The sequence below is a fragment of the Rhineura floridana genome, chromosome 8, assembly GCF_030035675.1.
Source record: "Rhineura floridana isolate rRhiFlo1 chromosome 8, rRhiFlo1.hap2, whole genome shotgun sequence".
NCBI lineage: Eukaryota > Metazoa > Chordata > Lepidosauria > Squamata > Rhineuridae > Rhineura > Rhineura floridana.
Window position 1 is genome coordinate 82,228,798 of NC_084487.1, and position 23,571 is coordinate 82,252,368.

The 23,571-nt window shown below is 41.3% G+C and overlaps 1 protein-coding gene across 2 annotated transcripts in view; it reads left to right on the forward strand.

Annotated features, from left to right (window-relative positions):
• The first annotated feature begins 14,172 nt into the window (after positions 1-14,172).
• Positions 14,173-23,571, forward strand: part of PRICKLE1 (prickle planar cell polarity protein 1) — an 87,016-nt gene continuing 77,617 nt past the window's right edge. For both annotated transcript variants that reach the window (XM_061639932.1, XM_061639930.1), the window contains exon 1: positions 14,173-14,466. The gene's annotated coding sequence lies outside the window, so the exon portion shown is untranslated. The remainder of the gene's footprint in view (positions 14,467-23,571) is intronic.

Below are 23,571 nucleotides of genomic sequence, written 5' to 3' on the forward strand. Positions count from 1 at the left end.
CAGATGACTGATTTCGCTCTCTTTCCATGTATTTATAGCAGTATCATTTTACTCCTTAGCTCTTAATATTGCAGTGAAGCATCTTGGCATAACAGACCCCTGGTGTGGGGGGACTGAAAGACCACATGGCTTGTAGGCTGCACTAAAATCACATTGATTACTGCCAGCAACTAATATCTGACAAGAAATGAAGAAAAAATTTTGTTGTGAGTTTTTAAAAATATAATAACCAATTAGGAATTGGAAATGGAGAAATGTCACCTAACTCTGTCCAAAATGGCTAAATACCAAAGTGCAGCAACATTCCCTTTTCTCAAGAGTCACAGACTTTCACCGGCAGAAACAATGAAGTCCTGGCACTAGATCCTCAGTCCTTGCCAAAAGAGACCTCCCTCAGTTCCCGTTAGTCCATACAACATTCCTGTGTAAATTGATTTGCCAGTTCCCTGGGTAGAGGCTGCACAATATCTGGCACACAGAAATCATCTTGTATAATTTAAAAGTAGAATTTACGGGACTCTTGCAATCCCCTTTTCTGTTTAAATCTTGCTGAGAAGCTATCGAAACATTTAAAGGGCAATTCCCATTGTGTAATACTAACAAATTTTCACCGTATTGTAGGATTGCAATAATTCTTCAAGCAAGAATTGTTATTGACCTTTGGAGGGATGGCTTTTATTTCCATTAGCAATAATGCCAGCTTTCTTTCTTCTTCCTTCATTTCTTGAGAGAGCTGGTGTGGTATAGCGGGTAAGGTAGTGGACTCCGACCTGGGAGACCAGGGTTCGAATCCCCACATAGCCATGGAGCTCACTGGGTGACCTTGGGCTAGCCACTGCCTCTCAGCCTCAGAAGAAAGCAATGGTAAACCCCCTCTGAATACCGCTTACCATGAAAACCCTATTCATAGGGTTGCCATAAGTCGGGATCGACTTGAAGGCAGTCCATGTCCATTTTCTTTCTTTCGTATGCAGAAGTAGTCAAGGTTTTGGGACCCTTATGCCGCTGCTGTACCATTTTGACAGACAGCAGGGAAAAGCTCTTCCAGGATAAAACCTTGGGCTGCACAGCCCTATATTCATTTAATGGGAAGCCCTACTGAACTCAGTGAGACTGACTTTTGAGGAGACTAAACTCCATTTGCAGGTCTTACATTGCCTATATACCATGCACAGGGGTGGGTGCAATGTTCTTAACCCCACATAATTTACCCCAGAAGTTGCCAACATTTTTCAGCCCCTGAGAACACTTGCAAACTTGAGAAATGTATGTGGGCAACATGCACACACCATGACCACACACAACCTTCCCTCCCCAGCTTCAGTTTCCAGGAAGATCACCCCCACAACAGTTGGGCTTGAAAAGATGCCTTCTGGGTTTTTCGGGGGGAGGGAGAGAGACTAACCCTTTCCTTCCTATTTGCAACCCCCAAATTGCCATCTCCCATTGCAATTAGGCATGAAAAAGTCCTTCCACTGGCTACAATAGAATACTTTTTTTCAAGTCTAATTGTGGTTGGGGGGCATATTCGATATGGGGGTTGTAACTGGGAAGGGAAAGGGTAATCCTTCCCCATCTGCCCTCCCAAATCACCTCTCTTTCATTGTAATTAGTCTTGAAAGAAGAATTTTGGTGTAGCCAATAGGTTTCTTTGATGCGTACTTGAGATGAGGGGGCAGTGTTAATTTGTTTGTGGGAGGGCATGGGTTACAGCTGGTTTGATAAGAATTAATGTTTCCCGTCCCAGCTCTAACCCCCCCCAAACCCATATGGCACTAAAATTAAGCTTGAATGAAGCATTCTAGTGGCTACAATAGAAGGCTTCTTCCAAGTGTAATTTTAGAAGGAAGAGGTGTTGGGGGAATAGGACATTGTGTGGGCTGGGGAAGGACTCTGTGGGTGCAGTTGTGCCGGTGGGTACCGTGTTGGCTATTTACCAAGTCTTTGTTTTTTCTTCCTACATAGCATCACACCTGACCTCCTTATTCCCCTGTCTTTCACCTGTGTTCTGCTGTTCCCGACAAACAAATCTCCAGAGACACCAGGGTACTACTTAAAGAGAAAGTCTCCCCATCTATGGATGCCTGTGGCTGAATTGTGGTAAGAACATTTTTTGTCTTTTACCCTCAAAATATGCAAGGTAAATGTGTCCATGTATGCGTCTAACCCTCTTTTAATGCCATCCAAGAAGCATCATGCAAATCCAAAAGAAGCATTGGAATTACAGAAGTATCACATTTTGGTAGTGGCACTATTAAATTGTGTTTATATTAAAACATAGTTATATGCAATAAACATCTCTGGACAAAAGTTTGCATCTTCCTGAACAGTGCAGGAAGTAAGACCAGATGACCATCATAGCCCCTTTTTGCCTTTGCAATCTATGAATCTGTGACCTCCAGGTCAAGCAGCAAAGTGTATCTGTTTATCTCTTTTCCAAAGGCTGGTGAGCCCAAAGGGTTTGACTAATCAGGGAGTTGTCCTGTTTGTTTTTAGTTAGTAATTGCTTAGGTGGCATTTGAGTCTGATGTTTCTTTTGTTGTTCATGCATTATACGTATAGATGAGGTTATTCTTTCTGTACGTTTGGAAGAATCACTCGTTGCTTACGTAAATGAAGATATAAAAGAATATTAACAGACAACAAAATGTTATATTTTTAATGCACCTTTTAGCACTAGTGGTGTAGTACTTCAACTCCATGGGATACAGAACCTAAGAAGAGCTTAAATAAACTCTCTGAGATATTGTACTGCCCTACAAATTGGTCAAAATGCAAACACCATTTGGGTTGGCAACACCTGCAATCAGCCCAAATAATAGAAAGAAGACATGTGCTGTGCTGATCTTGTTTTAGCAGGGAGGAAGCAATATTATTAAGACAGTTGATATAGTTCAGATGGTCACTTTGAATATGTCTGATTTACTTTGCAATTTTAGTGAAGTTTCCTATAGGAAATCATTTTCTTTTTTTCCCTATTTCTGTGAATATGTGAAGTACAGCAACACTTTGCAAAATTTACACTAAAAAAACTCCAAACATAATTGTGAAATAATGGCACTGACTTCTGCAAAATAGTCTCCAGTGAACCTCAGGAGTGTCTCAATTTGCACAAGATAAAACAGTGGGAGGTGAAATATATTCTAGCAAAATTCTAGGTGTGCTCTATGTTTTTAATTGACTGCGCCCACCTTGCCTTAAATGAAGTGGTTTAAACATAGCAGGCTGAAAACATGCATCCTCTTTTTCCCAACATCTAGAGTCATTGCTGAAGTAGCAACATATTGGAATCGGTCTGATGTGACATCAAACTGCAGTTTCAGATTCAACTGTTAATGCACCCAAAATAGAAATAGAACATAACCTCCAATTTGAAACACAAAAAAATGCTGTCTTCACCATCATATGACACTGACCAATAAAAAGGCTTCGAAATTAATCAAAATAAATTTGACACAGATTTCTACGATGAATAATGAAGGAAATAAACTTTTCTAGTTTAGATTCTCTGTAGAAATGTTAGTAGCACAGGAAAGAAGCATGGTAAGAAGAACACCAACAAACATACAAAAATATAATTCTCTATCTTTGCAGATGGCAGGTGTTGCCACCACTCACCATATGCTCAGAGGCACATGTTACCAAATTATTCCAAGCTACACAGGAAGTGGATTGGACTGTGAAAGACCAACCCAAATTGTGTTTGCATTTTGACCAATTTGTAGGGCAGTCCAATATCTCAGAGAGGAGGTCAGGTCTCCTGCTCCCCTGGTGCATTCACTATAGCTGCCCAATTTCCATGCTTTTTAAAGTTTAATAGAAATAGCTGTGGGCTATAGGTACATTCTTAAACCACAAGGTTTTTTGCCTATTAGTGAATCAAGTTGGCTTTGTACTTGGTTATGTGTATTATGTCCAGCAGGGATAGGGGTGTAGAACCTAGCTGTGTCTAGGAAGGGGCGAATCTGACCATTTTGGTTTCTCTCTGTTTCTAATAAGAGAAGCGTTCATCTTAAGTTCAGTTCTCCAAAATCAGATTGCGAATTTTTAAAAATAAGGTCCTCGCAAAAATTCATCACCATTTTACTGTGAATTTAGTGTGAACTGCGAGTTTCAAAGGATGGCTGTGCTTCAGCTTGTGTAACTTTTTTTTTTAAAAAAATGCCTTTAAATGGAAACTGGTTCAAATTTCTACCCCATCCCTACCTGTGGCCCTCCAGATGTTGTTGGATGCCTTAGCAACCTAGGACACTGCCTTATCCTGAGTCAGACCACTGTTCCATCTAGCTCAGTATTGCCTACACTAACTGGCAGTAGCTCTCCAGGTTTTCAGACAGAGAACATTCCCAGCCCTACTTGCTGGTAATTGAAACATGGACTGTCTGCATGCTAAGAAGATGGATGATCTGCCACTGAGCTACAGCTTTCCCCAACTCCACCAGACCCAGCCAGCATGGCCAATGGTCAGGGATGATGGGAGGTTTAGTCCAGGAACAACTGGGGGACCATAGGTTCTCCATCCCTGCCTGGTTTTAATGGGATGGTTGAGCATAGCTACTGTATAGCTCTCCCATTGAGATCAAGAAGCAGAATCACTTTTAAAAGGGATTAGACAAAATCATGGAAGATAAGGGTAACAATGGCTTCTTGCCATGATGGCTATACTCGACCTCCATGGTCAGAGGCATCATGCTTCTGAATACCAGTGGGTGGAAACCGCAGAAGGGTTTTCTCGCACTCAGATCCTTCTTGTGGGCTTCCTCTTGGGACATCTGGTTGGCCACTGTGAGAACAGGATGCTGGACTAGATGGGCCATTGACCTGATCCAGCAGGCTCTTATGTTCTTAATAAGACTTACAGCATTATGATGTTCATGTTTACTCAGAAGTAAGTGCTACTATTTCTATTGTGTGCAATGTCTCTTTAGGTGCTGTCTTATGTTAATGCTAGGGTTTCATTGCATATTGTAGACTTCTGTGATACAGGAATCTATTGGATGAAAGATGTACACATATATATTAAATAAATAAGTATGCGAAATAGAGCTTAGTGTTAGGTAAGCAGCTTAAGCACATTTACCTCAGACTAAGTCCCACTGAAAAAGCATTATTATTATTTAACCCTTTAAGGAAGTACAATTTTCTAAGCACTATTACATACATTAAAAGACAGTTCCTGCCCACAGGCTTACTGTCTAACAGGCATGATACAAAAGTAAAAAAGAATGGGGAGGGCAGAGGAAAGCAAGCAGTGGAGCAGCTGATCCTTCACTGGCCATTGGATAGGGCAGCTTGGTTTCTCCTTGCTACAGTACATGCATAGGATTGCCCCTTCGGGTTACGCTGACTGAACTATCAGTATTCAGTGCCTTCATCAAGCGTCTCATATTTAATTTCCATTTGATATAATTGCAAGAATTGTGGCATAAAAGCAGATCACCATGGAATCCAGTTTTGGTTTGTCTTAATTGCAGCTCTTTCTTCATAGCAACTATTCTCATTCTAAGCGTGACTAATAAGGGATTTTGTGATCTTTCACAATTAATCTGATGAATAATCAATGGCATTCAGTCAATTTGTTTAGTGATGTGGTTTTGTAATTTGCATTTAAACAAAAAGATTATGATACCCTGTCTGCTAATAAAGTCTTCATTTCCAAGAACATTTGAGATTGCAGTGTAAAGCAACAAAAATGAATCAAGGGGGAATCAATATTATGGTTCACAATCTACTTTTCAGAGGTTTGATTCCAAACTTCTAAGTATGGGTTTTTTATGCATGTCATTATTCTCTAACCATTTCCTTTTAAAGTAGCCTCACGGAAGATTATCACAGTAGTCTAGACAGTATGGTTTGAGGATTGTGGTCACATACAATTAATTTCTAGTAAATGAAATGCTCTTGGAGGTCACTGATTCATAGGGTCGCCATAAGTCGTAGTCGACTTGGCGGCACATAACAACAAATGAAATGTATAGCAAAAGGAGAGAAAGTTTTCTTGTAGAGTATAAATATTGTTTTGGTAGAAAATGCATTTTTTTATGGAGTCTGAAGGCATACTTATGGAGTGTGCGAGATATGTGAGGAATGCCTTTCCAGCTGAGACAGGTTTAGTACAGTTCTTACTGGCTTCTCCAAAACAAAGTTGCTTTTTCTCTGCCCACTTAACAATTGTGCTCCAACAACTATCTTTGCTACCAAAACTTGTAGCATGGCTCTATTATACAGGAAGTGTTCTAACTCAGGAGCGGAGAACTTTGGGCCTTCCATATGTTGTTGGACATCAACTGCCATGAGCCCAAACCAGCATGCCTAACTGTAAAAGATAGTGGATATGGTAGTCCGACAATATCTACCATATGTTACCTATTCCTGATCTAGCCACTGCTGCTCTGACTGGCAGCAGTTCTTCTGGATCTCAGGCACACATCTTTCTCATGCCTGCAATCCTATAACCATATATATGGAATCACAAGAGACTGAATCTGGGACTCTCTACATGCAAAGCAGGTGCCCTACTTCTGAGCCACATGCCCTACCTGTTCAGCTCTCATAAATGTAACAACATAACAGCATAGAGTGTACCCTGAAACACTGAGCACTATGCTGTTTAACACACAGCACCTGTTGAAACTGATCTTACCTGTTACATGTATAGTAAATGATACTTGGCAGCAGGAATGGTGAATTCTCCTTTGAAAGGGAAACCTAGCATTCATAGGCACCAATTCTGGCACCAAGCCATAAGGAAGCCAGTTTGAGTCAGGTCTCAGAGATTGTTGTATTCAGCACCAGATCTCTTCCTTGGAGATAAAATAAAGAATGCATCTGAGCACATGTAAAATGCTGCCATCTTACATTTGGTGGACTTTTCCTCCTTTTCTTGCCTCCCCACAAATAATTCCTGAATGTACAGCTACATGGAAGGATGAAATTTAGTAAGAAGTTGTGTGTTTTTTCTTCCTGAAGCTTCAGGCTGAGGGGAAAACTTCTTTTGAAGATTTTTTGCTTGTCATGAGATTGTTAAAGATAGAGGAGCCTTGTAGAAAGAGAGACCATACATACTTCATACCTATCCATAAGGAGCAATTGTTCACTCCTCATCTCAGAATGACACAATATTGGACAATCTGTTTATTTAGGATTCATCCTGATTGTTTGTAGGGAGATTACACAATGCTGGCTATTTAATGAGCATTCATTCTGATTGGTTTGTGGGATGGTTAGAGGACATTGCATCAAAGCAAATGTTATCCCACACTTTCCTGGGCATTTTCCTGTCGCTTTCCTTATAGCAGAAAATCTGATTTTCTGAAGAAGTGGGTTTCTTGCAGAACACCTCCCAATCAACCATAATTGTGCAACCTGAATTTGTTGGTATGTGATTGGATCCCACCCCAAAACAGCAACAGTGTGGAAGTGCCCTGAGGCTGAATACCTTAGTTTCATTTATCTGGGAGTATGCCCCATTGAATTCATTGGTTCTTATCTCTGAGTCAACAAGCGTAACTTTTCACTGTTAACCTTTTATTCTCTGCCACTGGCTTCTGCCTCTAAGAGTGTTGTTGCCCTTTCCACCATTAGCACTGCGACTACCAAGCTGACTCAGTGGCCTGATCCTGCAAAAACTCTCAGACAGCAATCCAAAGCTGTTTCCAAGCCACCCTAACCTTTCCCTTTTATAGAGCAGCACATCAAAGAGTATAACTGGATGTATCAAAGAGTATAAATAACTGCAGGTGTGGTACAAAAAAGTGGCAACACTAACAGTTGAGACAGAGAGTGCAAAATGCTGTATACCACTAGTGAGGTATGGTGATTTGCATTAGTCATTTCATGCAAATTTCAGAAATTTCAGAAGCAACTCATGAAGTTTAAAATCCACATTAATATGCATAAAATATGATTATCCTCAAACTTCAATAATCATAATAAAGTCAAACAGATTCTTCCAGATCTCAGACACTGAAATAAGTATTTGGCATTGAGATATAATAACTGCATTAGCTGGCATTAACATTCACTGTTAAATTACCAAATTTCTGATTCTTAACCTGCATGGGTAACATTCACAAATGAAACATCCCATACTAACACCACAATTCTATATAGGTCTACTCAGAAGTAAGTACCTCTGAGTTCAGTGAGGCTTATTCCTAGGTAATTTAGTGTAGGATTGCATTCTAAGGCTAATCCAATATGCACTTAGCTGGGAGTAAATCCCATTGAACCTAATGGAGCTGAGTAGACATGTAGTAATTGCAGCCTAAATTAGTTTCTTAGCATCATTTGTGGAATGCTTTTTATTTGCTTGACAAAAATAGGCCAAACAAGATTTGAAGAATAGACCAAGTTTCTCTGATAAGCATGTGGTTTGCCACAAGATAATGTATAATCACTGAAAACAATACTCTAATAACCCTCTTGTACATTAGATGAACAGAAGGAAATGAATGCACTAATTTAAAAAAAATAGTCACAGCTTTTCAGTAGAAAAAGATGCTTTGTTTTCTAGTGTTTTAACACAGGATCTGGATCATCAAAAATTCTCTAGAGCAGAGAATTTTTATTCATCACAGTGTAAACCTTGACAGATCACACCTCTGTTGAGATTTTCAAATGAAGTCGGGGTGTATACTTTATTTTAAATCCAGTGTATACTTTATTTTAAATAAAGTGAGGGCAATATCATTCATAATTGTGATCTAAAATTAGCACTTCAAGAAAAAAATGTGAAAGATGATAAAGTTTAGGCTTCTATCATACTCTGGCTGGAATACTTCCAGGATTGCCTAGTAAGGAAAATTGGTTGGGGGTGGGGGTGGGGGAGAAGGAAGACTGCAGAAAACCTTATCAGAACTGTTCTGCTCTGCTTGCTCCTAATTTATGCCATGTAGATTCTGCTGTGTTCTTTTGTGTTGTCTATTCAAGCATTTCTGAAACTTATCACTGTAATATCTAGGCACCTTCTGATCTGCATTGCCGCATTACATTATTTCCTTCACTTGTTTCAGTACACATTGATTTTGGCTAATATAGGAAGTTGGATGATTTGTGCTTTTTTTGTAAATAAATCCAGGTTCTTTAAAGTGTTTACAGTCATATATTAAAAGATCTATATCTGCGATGTTTGGCTATCTTGCCCTTAAAAGTTTTTGGCTACTGTTCTTAAATTGCATGCTTCTTTATCTAAAACTACTCTAAAATATCTTTCGTTATGCTGTAAAAACCTTCAACTTCTATTTAACTCCATGGCATTCTAAAGATATTGTGAATGATCTCTATTCAGAGACCATAGCAGATGCTTCCAGATAGTTGATGTTCAAAGCATGGCCAAAATACATATGGGATCCTAAAGTTATATGGAACCACCAGTTATAGTTTTACCATAAGCACTGATGTTAAGCTGTTTTCTTGAGATTTTGAGGGTCCTTTACTCAGATTCACAAAAATAAACATGTGTGGTGTCAATTTTAATGGCATAATAAGGTCGGTCCTTTGTGGGTGGAGTGTTTTGACTGCCTTTAAATATTTGGGGTTTTTTTGGGGGGTTGCCTTTTTTGTTTCTTTGTTTGCTGTTTTTGGAGGGGGTGTTGCTTTTTTGTTTTGAGGTGTATGTAGGCATTTTGCCTGTTTGAGCATCACCAGTTTTCTTCTGTGAAATATGTATTGTTATGAGTATAGGGGTTAGAATGGATGATCCCTGTGGGTCCCCTTCCAGCCTCTGATTTGGAATCCTGTGCCTTGGAATGAGGAACTCATTCTGCTGATCAGATGAGTCTCCTTTGTTAAGCTCAGTGGCCAGGTAGTTAATGGGCCTATTAGGTGCCCAGAAACTGATGAATGAGCCAGGAAGATCTGTTTGTCATTGAAACTCTTCAGGAGAGCCTCCCCCCCCCTTCCTGGAGCCTAGGAGGGGTTTGTGCTTTTAGTTGTGTCTAGAGAAAAGCTGGTGACTGGAGGCAGGCAGAGAGGCTATCCCTCTGCACCATGGCTTTAGGATGCCTCCTGCAACCCAGATGGAAAAGCTGGATATTGGACTGCTGATGCCTTGAACCCTCCCATCTTAAGCTCAGGTTGGAATATGTGTAAATAAATAAACCATATTTCATAAAGACACCGCAGTCTCCGCTGACCTTCTTCCCAAAGGAAACCAAACCCTGGAGGAGCACAGGGACCCCTGAAATCTCACCGCTTGGAGACTGGGGAGGCACGCAACAGTATTTTATGGTGCGCATGACAGTTTCTGATTTTCAAATGTGTCCCCAGGCCCCAAAAGGTTGGAGATATCTGCTTTGTGTCCAGCAGATCCCAGATTCAGTGTCTGGATCTTAGAATCATAGAATAGTAGAATTGGAAGGGGCCTAGGAGGCCATCGAGTCCAACCCCCAGCTCAATGCAGGAATCCAAATTAAAGCATTCCCGACAGATGATAATAATAATAATAATAATAATAATAATAATAATAATAATAATAATTTAATTTGTGGGTCGCCTATCTGGCCAATGGCCACTCTAGGCGATGTACAATTTAACAACAATACATTACATCATAATAAAATACATCATAAAATACAATATAACAATAAAACAATAAAACAGTTCCAGTACAGAGTAGTAGGCTATTCGTCGTAAAAATTTAACCCCGTAAGTCCCAAAGGCCTGTCTGAAGAGCCAGGTCTTCAAAGCTTGGCGGAATACATTCAGGGAAGGGGCATGTCGAAGATCATACGGGAGGGAGTTCCAGAGAGTGGGGGCCGCCACTGAAAATGCCCTCTCTCTTGTCCCCGCCAACCTAGCTGTTTTAGTTGGCGGGATTGAGAGAAGGTCCTGTGTGGCTGATCTTGTTGGGCGGCATGGTTGGTGGCGCTGGAGGCGCTCCATCAGATAAACTGGGCCGAGACCGTGTAGGGCTTTAAAGGTTAATACCAACACCTTGAATTGGGCCCGGAAAATAACTGGGGTGATGTGTTCCCGGCGGCGACAGTTTGTAAGTAGTCGAGCCGCAGCATTTTGTATAAGTTGTAATTTCCGGACCGTTTTCAAGGGTAACCCCACGTAGAGCTGTACAGCTGTCTCTTCAATGCCTCCAGTAATTGGTTCCATTGTCATACCGCTCTAACAGTTAGGAAGTTGTTCCTGATGTTCAGTTAAAATCTGTCTTCCTGAAACTTGAGCCTATTATTCATGTCCTGCACTCTGGGAGAATCGAGAAGAGATCTTGGCCCTCCTCTTGGTGGCAATCTTTCAAGTGCTTAAAGAGTGCTTTAATATTTCCCCTCAGTTTTCCCTTCTCAAGGCTAAACATGTCCAGTTCTTTCAGTTTCTGCTCATAGAACTTTGTTTCCAGTCCTCTGATCATCCTTGTTGTCCTCTTCTGAACCTGTTCCAGTTTGTTTGCATCTTTCTTAAACTGAGGTGTCCAGAACTGGATGCAATATTCAAAATAAGACCTAACTTTGCCGAATAGAGGGGAACTCATATTTGACGTGATTTGGAAACTAAACTTCTGTTAATGCAGCCTAAAATAGCATTTGTCTTTTTTGCAGCCATATGGCACTGTTGGCTCATATTCAGCTTGTGATCAACAACAATCCGAAGATCCTTCTCACAAGTAGTATTGCTGAGCCAAGTATCCACTATCTTATAACTGTGCATTTGGTTCCTTTTTCCTAGGTGTAGAACTTTGCACTTACCCCTGTAAAATTTCATTCTGTTGTTTTCAGCCAAATGCTCCAGCCTATCAAGATCCCTTTGAATTTTGTTTCTGTCCTCCAGGATATTAGCTATCCTTCTCAATTTTGTATCATCTGCAGATTTGATAAGCATTCCCTGCACCTCCTTATCCAAGTCAAGAGCACTGGGTCCAGGACCGAGCCCTGTGGTACCCCGCTCATTACCTCCCCACAATTTGAGAAGGAACCATTGATAAGCACACTTTGAGTATGATTCTGTAGCCAACTGTGGATCCATCTGATCCATCCAGCCCACATTCAGCTAGCTGGCTAATCAGGATATCTTGTGGCACTTTGTCAAAAGCTTTGCTGAAGTCTAGATATGCCCACAGCATTCTCACAGTCTACCAGGGAGGTTGCCCAATCAAAAAATGAGATAAGATTAGTCTGGCAGGATTTGTTCTTCATAAATCCATGTTGGGTTCTAGTAATCACTGCATTGTTTTCAAGATGCTTACAGATTGACTGCTTTATAATCTACTCCAGAATTTTCCCAAGGATCGATGTCAGGCTGACTGGTCTGTAGTTCCCAGGTTCCTCCCTTTTGCCCTTTTTGAAGATAGGGACATTAGCCCTCCTCCAGTCATCCAGCACTTCACCCATCCTCCACAATTTTGCAAAGATAATAAACAGTGGTTGCAAGAGTTCTTCAGCCAGTTCCTTCAATACTCTAGGATGCAGTTTATTGGGCCCTGCAGATTTGAACTCGTTCAAAGTGATTAGATATTCCTTGACCTTTTGTCTATCAACCTCAAGCTCCAATCCTGCCCCTTCAACTTCACGTTTCCCAGGAGGGTCATAGACCCTCTTTTGGGAGAAGACTGAGCCAAAGTAGGAATTGAGCACTTCTGCCTTTTCTTTGTCATCTGTCATCATTTTGCCATCCTCATTGAGTAGCTGTGCTACCATTTCTTTTCTCTGTCTTTTACTATGGATGTACCTGGAGAAAGCTTTTTTGTTGCTTTTAGCATCCCTTGGTAACCTCAGCTCATTCTCATTTTTAGCCTTCCTTCCACTTCCTGTATGTGTCCTTTTTTGTTTTCAGGTCGTCTTTAAGCTTGTGAAGCCACATTGGCTTCTTCTGCTGACTTCTCCCTATTTTCCCTATAACAGATGCTATTGGAGGTTGCTGATTCATAGGGTCGCCATAATTCAAAAGCGACTTGAAGGCACATAACAACAACAGGGTTCAAAATGACTCCTGTCTGAAACCCTGGAGGGCTGCTAGCAGGCAGTGTAAACAATCCTGACCTAAGGTCTAACTCAGTAAAAGGCATCTTCCTAGGTTCACCCCTGTTTTACATACACGCACAAATGATTAGTCTGAGTGAGGAATACATAGAACTGGTTCACATACAGACTTGTAACTGAAAATTGTGGTGACTAGTTCATTATGGAGTCTGTCTTATATCTTGCTCATTCAGAAAACAGATTTGTACATTTTCCCAAACCTTTCTGCAAGACTTTCAATTTATGCCTGAAAAGCTCAGTTCATATTTCTCTAGTGCATATTGATCAATGATCAATTGACATATGTACACCACTGGTGAATGCTGAACGTTAAACGGATTCAGAAATGTTGTAAAAATCATATAAAATGATTTGTAAAATATGAAAGTAATTTGTTTTAGCATATTTATGAGATTATCTTGTAACGGCTTTGGGGGGGCTGTATTTAGTCCAGTTGCCTAAAGGTGATGCCATTGGCTTCAATAGGATTTACTTCAAAGTAAATGTGGAATAAGCCATACGTTTTACAGTTTGTGGGAGTAAAATTGGCAACACATCAAAGATGAAATAAAATATTATGGTATCTCAAGTGCTCTTTATGTATGGTAGTGGGTGGATACACACACATATTATGGCTGGATCCCAAACCTAGGGCATATCTTTGGAGATGCCTTGGCAAATACAGTAGCCAACTGCTTTTCTCCTAATAGATGCTTGTGGGAATGGAAAAGGTAATTGTCAATTTTATCTGAGGAAATTGGGAACGTGAGCCTGTCCGCCCATTTCCTAGATTTAGATCCATCAAAGTAAGCGGCTCAGTGTTTTAAACTTTGCCATGCCTCAGCGAACTTCAAATAGCAAGAAATGCCTTTGCAAGGCTAATCATCAGATAACACCGAAGATTCTGTCCTTTTATAGGGATCGTTGCCGGGCCCTCCTCCTTTCTGCACAACCCCCCTCCCCGACTGTCCTGCTTGGGAACACGAAGAGCCTACCCAAAACCTTTTCACTCGATATCTCGTGTGTGTGTGTGTGTGTGTGTGTGTGTGTGCGCGCGTGCAAACGAGCCTTTCTCCATTGGCATGATCCATTCTGCCGGGTTTTCCGAACTGCCGGCGAGACGAGACCCTTCGGCGATTGGCGCGTGCGGCCGACTGCAGCCAATGGGCTGTGGGAGTCGCGTTTGTCATTGTAGCGGGGAGCAAGCGCCGCAGTTCCAGTGGGGAAAAGGATCCGAAGCGGAGCGAGGTGGAGCGTCTTGGCGCGGAGGCTCGTCCGTCTGTCTCTTTCCCTCCCTGGTGGCGTGTTTTGCTGGCAGCGCCCGCCCGTGTTTCCGTTTACCATGCGAGACTTCGGCGTGCACTGATTTCTCTGGGGGGAGCCGCGAGTGCCAAGCCAGGTTTCCGAGCGCCGTTGGCTCCTCTCTGGTCTTCAATGTTGGCTCCTCGTCCTTCGTAGGAATACCTGGGCAACTTTATTGCCAGAGTCCTTCTCTTAGAGGGTGAGTCGCTCATTTTCAGACCCGTGTCGCATTGGGGGGAGAGGATCTACTTTCTGTGGTATGAGACTAGGTTGGGCAGGTTCCATTAAATCCCTCCTCGGCTCTCGGAGGGACAGAGGTATCACGATGCTGCCCCCCCCTTCCTGACCGTAGCATCTGCTGTTCCTCTCCAAAAAGTCCTGAGAGACTTAATAGTGGCCGGGATAGCAAAACCTAGCGGGAACAACTCACTTCTAATAATTGGTAATAACCAATGATCCTTTATAAAAACATCATCGGCGGTAAGTTTTAGTTTGCCCTTAAGATAGGAATTAAAAGCCCCATTACTCTGGAATAAACTCCTCTGTTGAATGGGTCTTGCTCGCAAGTACGTGTGCATAGGATTTTACTTTACCTCTTTTATGGGTGAATTTTGATCTGGGTTGATAAAATAAATTACGGAACCGAGTGATAGTACTAGTCACTCTAGTTAGAAGTCCAACAACGTGCTCTTTCGGTATGAGGGCTACAATCCAATATGCGGTTGCTTACTTTGGGAATGTTTCGGGCTTTAGGTTATAGCACTAAAGCTACAGGCCACTTTCCTGAGAGAAAGCCCCATTGAACTCGACGGAACTTACTTCTGAGTATGGATAGGGTTCAACTGTAATTGCATTGCTAAGAAAGATGAGGAATACGCACTCATTATTTTTTCTCGGAGCTTGCCCTGACAAATGATCCCACAATCGTGGGTCTAGATGCAGGCGAAGCTGTAACTTTCTCAAGTAGAATCAGAAGCAGTTCTTAATCTTTAACTTTGTATGGTTATGCCTTCTGCATGCCCAGCTACACCCCCTCCCCAAATGAAGAAATATGTGCCAGGAACGAAACATAGAACTGGAAATGTATGGGATTACTTATTATAACAAGTTCAGCGTATGTGTATAATTAAAATCTCGTTGCACTATTTAAAAACAAAACAAAAAACACAACCTTGTGTTTATCTCTCATGCCGGTAGCATGAACTGTTTCACTATAATCAAAAGGATGTAATGTTTAAAAAGTACACAGCCAGTGAGGCAGTTGCTGCTGAATATCTGCCATTTATATATTTATTTATACATGTCTTACAAGGAAAGCTCCCATCTGTCTTGCTAGCAGGCCATGCCTATAGATGGGTGTGAGTTTCAGCATGTCTGCCTGAATCAGGCTCCAGATGTGTGAGCTCAGCTGTTGTCTGTCACTTGGGTGACAGCTGGCTCCCCCCCCCCAGCAAAGCTTTGCTTTCTCCATTATCCTCAGTCAAGTGTCAATGTTTCAGCTCCCTCCTATTATTTTGTATGTACTGCAGCCCCATGGGAGAAGGTGGTTTTCTTTGTCTATCTCTTAACACTATGGCTGGATCTAGGGTCTTTAAAGTTTCAAGGGATGGGAGGAAGGTTTTAACTCTGGTATTTTAAAACTAGCTAAAACTCAGTTTTAAGGTGTAGATTTACCCTTCGCTGCTTAACTTAAAAGTGTGATGAATACTAATCTTCCTTCCCTTTCAAACAACAGTGAGCCTTTCTGTGGGGATCTAAAACTTAAAACAGCAACCATATATCTATTGACTTTGTGCAGTTCAGGGTGACTTTAGCATGCCTCATCCTAAGGTGGATACCTGTGTTTTGGCTTTGCTCAGAAATCTGTCACTGTTCCCACAGCTGGGGGTTGAGGAAAACAAAATAAAGCTTTTTTTTAAGTGTATGTGCTTCAGCTTTAGTGTTTTTAAATGCCATCAGTTGGGGACCTGGAACACAGTGGGGAGGATTTTACAAGCTTTCCAGCACAATCTTGATGCAGAAGATTTAAAGGCTCTCCATGTGTATTTCCCACATACTAAAACAAAAAGGTGACAAAAATAAATGGCTCTCATGCCTTTTTCCATAGCTTGAGATGTGATTGAGAACCCTGACCTTTAGCTAGCTGTGTTTTTTCCCACCCCCTTTGCCTGCAGCAAAGGATTTTTAAGAATGATTTTCATTTTCTTTGGCTCCCGGGCATTTCAGTTCATATGGAAGAATGTTACTAACAAATTGTTTCAGTTGCTCACAGAACGAATAGTTTAGTCTTCACAGAGGCCTACTTTTTAAAGTAAATCACTGCAGCAACAGATATCCTTCTGTTTTGCTAGCAAAAGCTTGTAGAAAGTTAAAGCAATTACAGCTTGATCCTGTGAATGTTTACTTGGAAATAGTTCCACTGTGTTAAAGGGGCCTCATGACCATGTCAGCCTAAGGCTTAGTTAGGAATAAGCCCCATTGAACTCAGTAAGACTTAAACTTCCAAGTTAACCTTGCATTTGTCATAGTACAAGTCATGCATTTTATAATTTAGGATCCATGTGAGTATTTTCTCTTTGTATTAATGGATATTGCAGTCAGTCAGCCTTAGTTACCGGGGCAAACTTTAACATCAGCTGGAGGACTGGTGTTGGAAACCTTACAGGGTTAATAGCTGAGCTATTAAGATTGAAGTCAGATGTGGGTAAAGCAGCAGGGGAGTCTGGATTTCCCTAATATCCTGTAGTATAACTGAAAAAAGTAATTGTATTTTAAAGTTGTTGGGTTTTTTAAAAAAACATGCTGTTTCTGTTTAGGAATGTAAGAAGAAAAAAGCTAAAGCTTGAATAAGTGGAACCAAAAATACTGTAATACACAGTGGTAAACTAAGAATTAACAGATTTAAAAATAATGAAACATGAAGAATTTCCACATAGAAATGAAAGTAATCTTAGTATTTCCTTGTTTAAATGACAGAATTTGAGGGAGCCTATTTAGAAAACTAGGGTGTAGAATTGTATCCATATAGTTAGAAAGTGTTATTAGAGACCATCAATAATGTTTAGTCAAGAACGTTATTTGTCAGGGATATTTATTTATTTATTTTTTGCTTGGTTGTGGCAGGAATAGCTTCGGTGAAGCAAATGTTTCTCAGTTGGCTGTTATCTGTTTGGTCTGTCTCCCCCTGTCGTCTTAGAAAATGCATGAGTTTAGTGTGTATGTGTGTCTTCAGCAGGTTGGAATCTCCCTCGCTTGCTCAGAAGCAAGCAGGAAGGAGGGCCCTGTAAGGGTAGTTATACTCTTTCTCTAATATGGTCACTGGTCATGTGCATGAACCATGGCTTATCACACTGTAGACCCTGTGCCTCTTTGAGGAACAGTCACCGTATGCTGGGCTAGCCCATGAGCTGCCCTCCAGATGTTTTTGGATTACAACTCCCAACAGACCCAGCTGGCATAGTCAAAGGCCAGGGATGATGGGAGCAGCATCTGGAGGGCACCATGTAGAAGTTGTGGCATCGGCAGTTTCACATGAAAAATAAAATGGGGGGTTGGGCCAAGTAATGTCCAATCTTCGAAGAAAGGCGGGACTCTGATTTGGAAGTAACTCAAAGGCCATTTAGTACAATCTTCCATAAGGTAAACTTGCCACCCTACAATAGGGTCAACCTATTAATTCCCCTAATGCATTGTCCAGTAGTGGCACGGGAGTCAATACAGAGCAGTCCAAACCCCTGACCTGCCATGGTGGGAAGGGGTTTGGATGTGTGGAGATGTCTGTTCTCTCAGTTCCACTAGGCTCTGCTGGTGGGGGCTTCCTCCACTGTTGAGGCCACAACTGAAATTGTGGACGGGCAAAAGCTAATGGCAGTGCAAATCCCTGGAACAAGGTGTTCTGGGGAGGGGGTGGAGCAGGATCCCAAGCCTGTCTAGTTCTGGTGAAGGGCCCTATCAGATTTTCTTTGCTGCCCCCCCCATTTTTTTACTCTGACCAGCATGAACAGCAGGGCTTTGGATCTAGCAGTGGCTCCCCTCAGCCACAGTGCTCCCCAGCCCAGAGTAAAGTTTGTTCGCTTAATCTTACATCTGTGAACAAACAATTAAGTCTACTTGAGTAAAAGCTGTAGCAAGAGGAAGGACCATAGCTCAGCGATATTTTTATGTCAATGGTCTCTGGTTCAGTCTGTAGCATTTTCCAGTAGGATTGAGGAAGGCTCTTGCATGAAACCTTGGAGAGCTTCTACCAGCTAGTGTAGCCAGTACTAAGCTAGAAAGGCCAGTGGTCTGACGTGGCATAAAGCAATGTCCTATGTTCTGTAAGCATGCCTAGCCCTAGTATTTTACCAAAATCACTATAATGGTGTAACTGAACTGGGACTAATTCCCCCCTACTAACCACTTGATAAGTCATCTGAACTATCAGTAACACTTCCTTGTGAATTTATTGTCAAAGAACCTTCTTAGGCATACAGACCTGCAAGCAAAGGTTTGGTTTAGGTGATCTTGCTTTTGTTTTATTATGCCATGATATGAATAAGCCTTTTGCCTATGCCTGTGGCCCCTTTGCTCCTTCCTATACAATTTGTCTAACAAGGAAGTCTCCAACCATTAATTAACCATAGCTTTCCGTTTTGTCTGAACAAGAAAACTATGCTTACCAGGTTGGGAACAATCTAGGACCTAAACCAACTTCAGGCGGTGTGTTAAATTTCTATCTTGTTTTGAAGCAGGAAACTATACCTGCTTTGGATAAGGGAAGCTATGGTTACAGACTTCCTGGTGTAAACATGGTTCATGTAAAGGTTGGAGCAAAGCAGCTGCATTTGTAATGGAAAGGCTTGTTCATATCTTAGTTTAGTAAGTGGAGATATGTTTTTCTGAATGCAGCCGAGGACTAGCTAGTTACTTCATGATATAGCATGCATTACCTTTCCAGGGCCCCTTCCCACTAACAACATATAGCCATTCCAATTTCTGGATAATATCCGGGGTGAGTGTGTGTCCTGTGTGGGCTTACTTTTCTTTTATTCTCTATCTACTGTCTTTGCTAATTTTTTAACGTTTAATTTGGCCAGACTGATGTATCGTTCCTCTCATAGTGATTCTTACCCTTTCCTCTTCAGCAGTTGGAATATTCACAGATGTTCCATGACAGTGCAGCAGCTGAGGCAATGGACTGTAAGACACTAGCACTGTAAGATATTGCCATCATCCAAGGGTTAAGCATTGAAAAACAAGACTAATGGTAGCAGTTGCTTTGACAATCAACAATGGACCACTAGATGCTCATTCATGCAACTTTTGGTGAAAATGCTCATTGTTTCCAAACTAACTCTCAGTATGTTCTACCATTTGGTAGCAAGTATCACAACCCATTCCTGTTTCTTTTGCAGTGGAATTTCTAGTATGATAATGCAGCGGGGAGACATTTGAGTCTGAAGCTATCATGAATATTGTGGGATAGCTGTTGGGTTTATGTTCTGTAAATGTGAACAGAAGTGTAACATGGGAAACTATTGTTCATGAAAGCTTTTCAATATAGGCAGGTTTGTTAACTCAGCCAGTTTTAACAGTTCTGTTCAGTGCAAATGTAACCTGAAGTTATCTGTTTGCTGCATCAGTCTTCTACTAGGTACCTTTTTTGTACTTTTTTGCTTGCTTATGTGTTTACAGTAATAGGGACTACAGGGGCAAAATTTCAGCCTTCTTCCTTTCCTCATTGAGATGAAGAATGATGGGAAGTAACGTGTTTTACAGCTTACAGAACACTGATGTCATGACATTTCTGGCAGTGATATTCAGACTAATCGGATCACATTCCTCCTTGCCAAAATGACAGTCTTTCCAGATGCGGTTTCCTTTGTTCTTGGTCCATTGTCAAAGGGTATTTCCAGTTCTTGAGATACATTTCTCAAGGGGTCTATAATAATTCTTAGTTTGACTTTATATTATATTTCTGTTTGGACTTTAGGACAATCTTTTTATTAGACTCTCTCTAGGAACATAATGTGACAACTCAGTGTGTATGAACTGAAGCTTTTTCAAGATATGATCATTTCTTTACGGAGAGATTTTCTACAATCTGCACAATAATTAAGATTCTGGAGAGATGCATGAGCCAATTCAAACCTTAATGCTGTTTTTTTTTAAAAAAAATGCTAGAAAGCTGCTGTCATTTACCACTTCCTGGAATGGTGCCTAACAGAGCGATTTGCTGCTTTCTGTCTCTCCGCCGCCGCCACTGTTTTCTCCCTTCTTTGGAGAAACAGTATTAACTACAAGTCTTCGCTGACCTAAATTTACTCAAGCCCACTTCAGTAAATGACCTGAATTGCATCTAACTCTGCTGGATTGTTGCCGTAATTTGAGTTACTCATGACCAAAGACACGTGAATACCATAAAGTTAACCTGTAGAATCTTCAAGATATTTTTTATTTTGCTTGTTCTGAACTGTTTGAAGAAAATTATCTTCTGCAGGCCATATTCCCTCTGACTAAGCTGTTCAGGACCTGGATCTACCTCCCCTGAAGCAGTTTTTATGGCCCCCATCCCACTGCAAGCAACTGTGAAGCAGAGAGCTGATGTAGTTTAGCAGTTAAGAGACTGAATAAGCTACAAATCTGGAAATCCCTGGTTTGAATCTTGCCTCCATTAACTTACTAGATGGCCTTAGGTTGACCACACTCTCAATACCTCAGTCTCCCATCTGTAGTATGGAAATAATAAACCTGGTTTTACACACTTTACAGGGTTGTTGTAAGAATTACAGTTAACTGATGGGAAGTGCTTTGAACACTTGACAATGCTATGCAAATCTATGTTATGATGTAGTAGTAGTGGTAGTAACAGTTGGTGGCAGATGGCCCTGTCAGAATGAAAGGAGATACCCCGGGGTTCCCCCCTCATGCTAGGATGGCATTTTATTACTGCATTTATATCCCACCTTTCCTCCAAGGAGCTCAAGGTGGCATACAAATGTGGTTCTCCCCCCTCCTGGTTTTACCGTCACAACCTAACCTTAGGTTAGGCTGAGAGAAAGTGACTGGCCCAAGGTCACCCAGTGACTAGCCCAAGGTCATGGGCAAGTGGAGATTTGAACCCTGGTCTCTCAGGTCCCAGTCCAACACTGTAACCAACCACTACACCACCCTGATTGTTTCTTGGGTGATTTGCTCAGGAACGCTTTCCTGCCAAGGCAAAAAACAAAGTTTCTTCTGAGCTGGTAGTGACTCTCCCATCACATAACTAAAGATTGCATCAGAAGCTTCTAGAATGATCTTTTTTCTGATGGTAGATGGAATGCCTTCTGGTGTATACTTCTAATCTAATGCAGGCCAGGCCAAGAGGCAAGGTGAAGTCTATGATCCATTAATTGGCTATGCCTGATTAAAATATCTACATTAAATTCTTGCTATCTAGAGTACAGAAGCATTTTGAGATACTCTGCTTCACTCTTACTGCCTTTCTCTTGGTTTGTAAGCCAAAATGTCTGGTGCATGACTCTCTTCAAAAAGGAATGCAAGCTGATCTGTGATGGCATGGCATGTTTAAATTTCATTCAGCTGTGCTTTTTTTTTTTTTTTATAAAGAGGTGCAGATCCTCCACTTCACAACTGTGGTCTTTGACTTCAGTAACAACCCTTGTTTTGAACTACTGCCAGTTATGCACAATATTGTCAGTGTGAAGCAGCTGTGCACCAATAAAAGCATTTCTAAGGGCCTTCTAAAAATGGAACTCAGATTGTATTTAATTTGAATAAGAATTCTTGGGTTCCTGTGACCTTCATCTTTTTTTGCAAACAACTTCTCCTTTAGCTCCAATGGGCAATATCTAGTGTTAGTGTAGACCGACTGGAATCAATGGAGTTGATTATTTCAGTGGGTCCACTCTGACTTATGACATACTGTTGGATATTACCCATTGCTTTTTAAATCCTACAGGAAGTAGCCCCAGAGCACCCAACTACTGCAAGAATGGTTGAACCTAAGGATGAAACTATAGGTGAAAGTGGCACCTATAGGGTTTTTAAAATGAGTTGTTGTTCTACACCTGTAAAACAGGGACAAGTGATTTTTCAAGCGGAGGATAGGAGGGCATGTACAATTCCTTCTGCATCCACTGCTCCCCCCCCTTCAATTCCTGACTGCTTGTCTAGGCTTATTTCCAGTCTGAGACCAACTAGAAGAAAAGAAGCTAGGAAGAAGGTTTATGCAGCCAGTGTTGGATAGACAGAAGGTTCAAGAACCCCAACCCACCGCATTTCAGCTTGAACTTGCTCTTTACCCTTCTTTACAAGAGTTGTTGATGAACTGCATTTGAAACCATGTTTGACCACTGTCGTCTTCACTCAACTCTCAGATAGATGTGGATCTGATCAATGCTTAGATGGAAGACTGTTGGAACCCCATGTCAGCTTTGCGCTGTCTGACATAAATATATATAGTACATGAAAAATATGTCTGTTCTAGTGCTCTAATGTTTCTTCCAGGGCTCTCCCTCAACTCAGGGGACAGCTCTAAATTGGGATATAGATGTCCACACTGTAATAGTTTTCATGCTGCACCCAAAAAAAATCAGCAATAAAGAGAGCTGCTACAGCAATGCCATGAAGCTCCACAGCTGCCAAAGTGAGTATTTATTGTGCAGTGTATAAATCGATAAAAGCATTAATATCTCAAGCTCTGAAGCGGCTCTTCATCAGGGTTACAGTGTATACCTCTGTCACAGTAAGCGTTGAAATCTTTCTCCTAGGCATAATAGACCAAAGTGAACCAGTGTCAATTTAAGTTAGTGATAAAAGTACAGTCTTACAAACTGTTTCATTAAAACTTACATTTCCAAACAGCCTTTTAAAATTACCAGATACTTTTTTGCTAAACAAGAGGTTGGGATATCCCATATGAGATGACTGTAAGATTTGCTTGTGCCAGTAAATAAAAGTTCTGGAAGGCATTCAGTGACTGTGGCAAAACTGCAGTGTTATGCCCATACTGAATTTAGGTAGTATGCCAAGCCATGGTTAAGGAAGCTTGGTGTAATGTCTGACTTTTTCAAACCATGGTTGTGATCTGTCAGTAAAGCAGAACTAGGGACCATGTAAATCATGGTTTGGCATGCCATCTGAACTGACACTCTAAAGGCTGCTGTTCCACCTTGAAGGGGCCCTTGTACTGGCCCTTGTACTGGACACTGGAGTGCTGAGCATATGGTAAAATAAAGCAGACAAGAAACTCTAAACTATAGCTTGGCTATGTTTATAAACTCATCCATGGTTTGGATCCCAAAATATGGTTGGTGCAAGT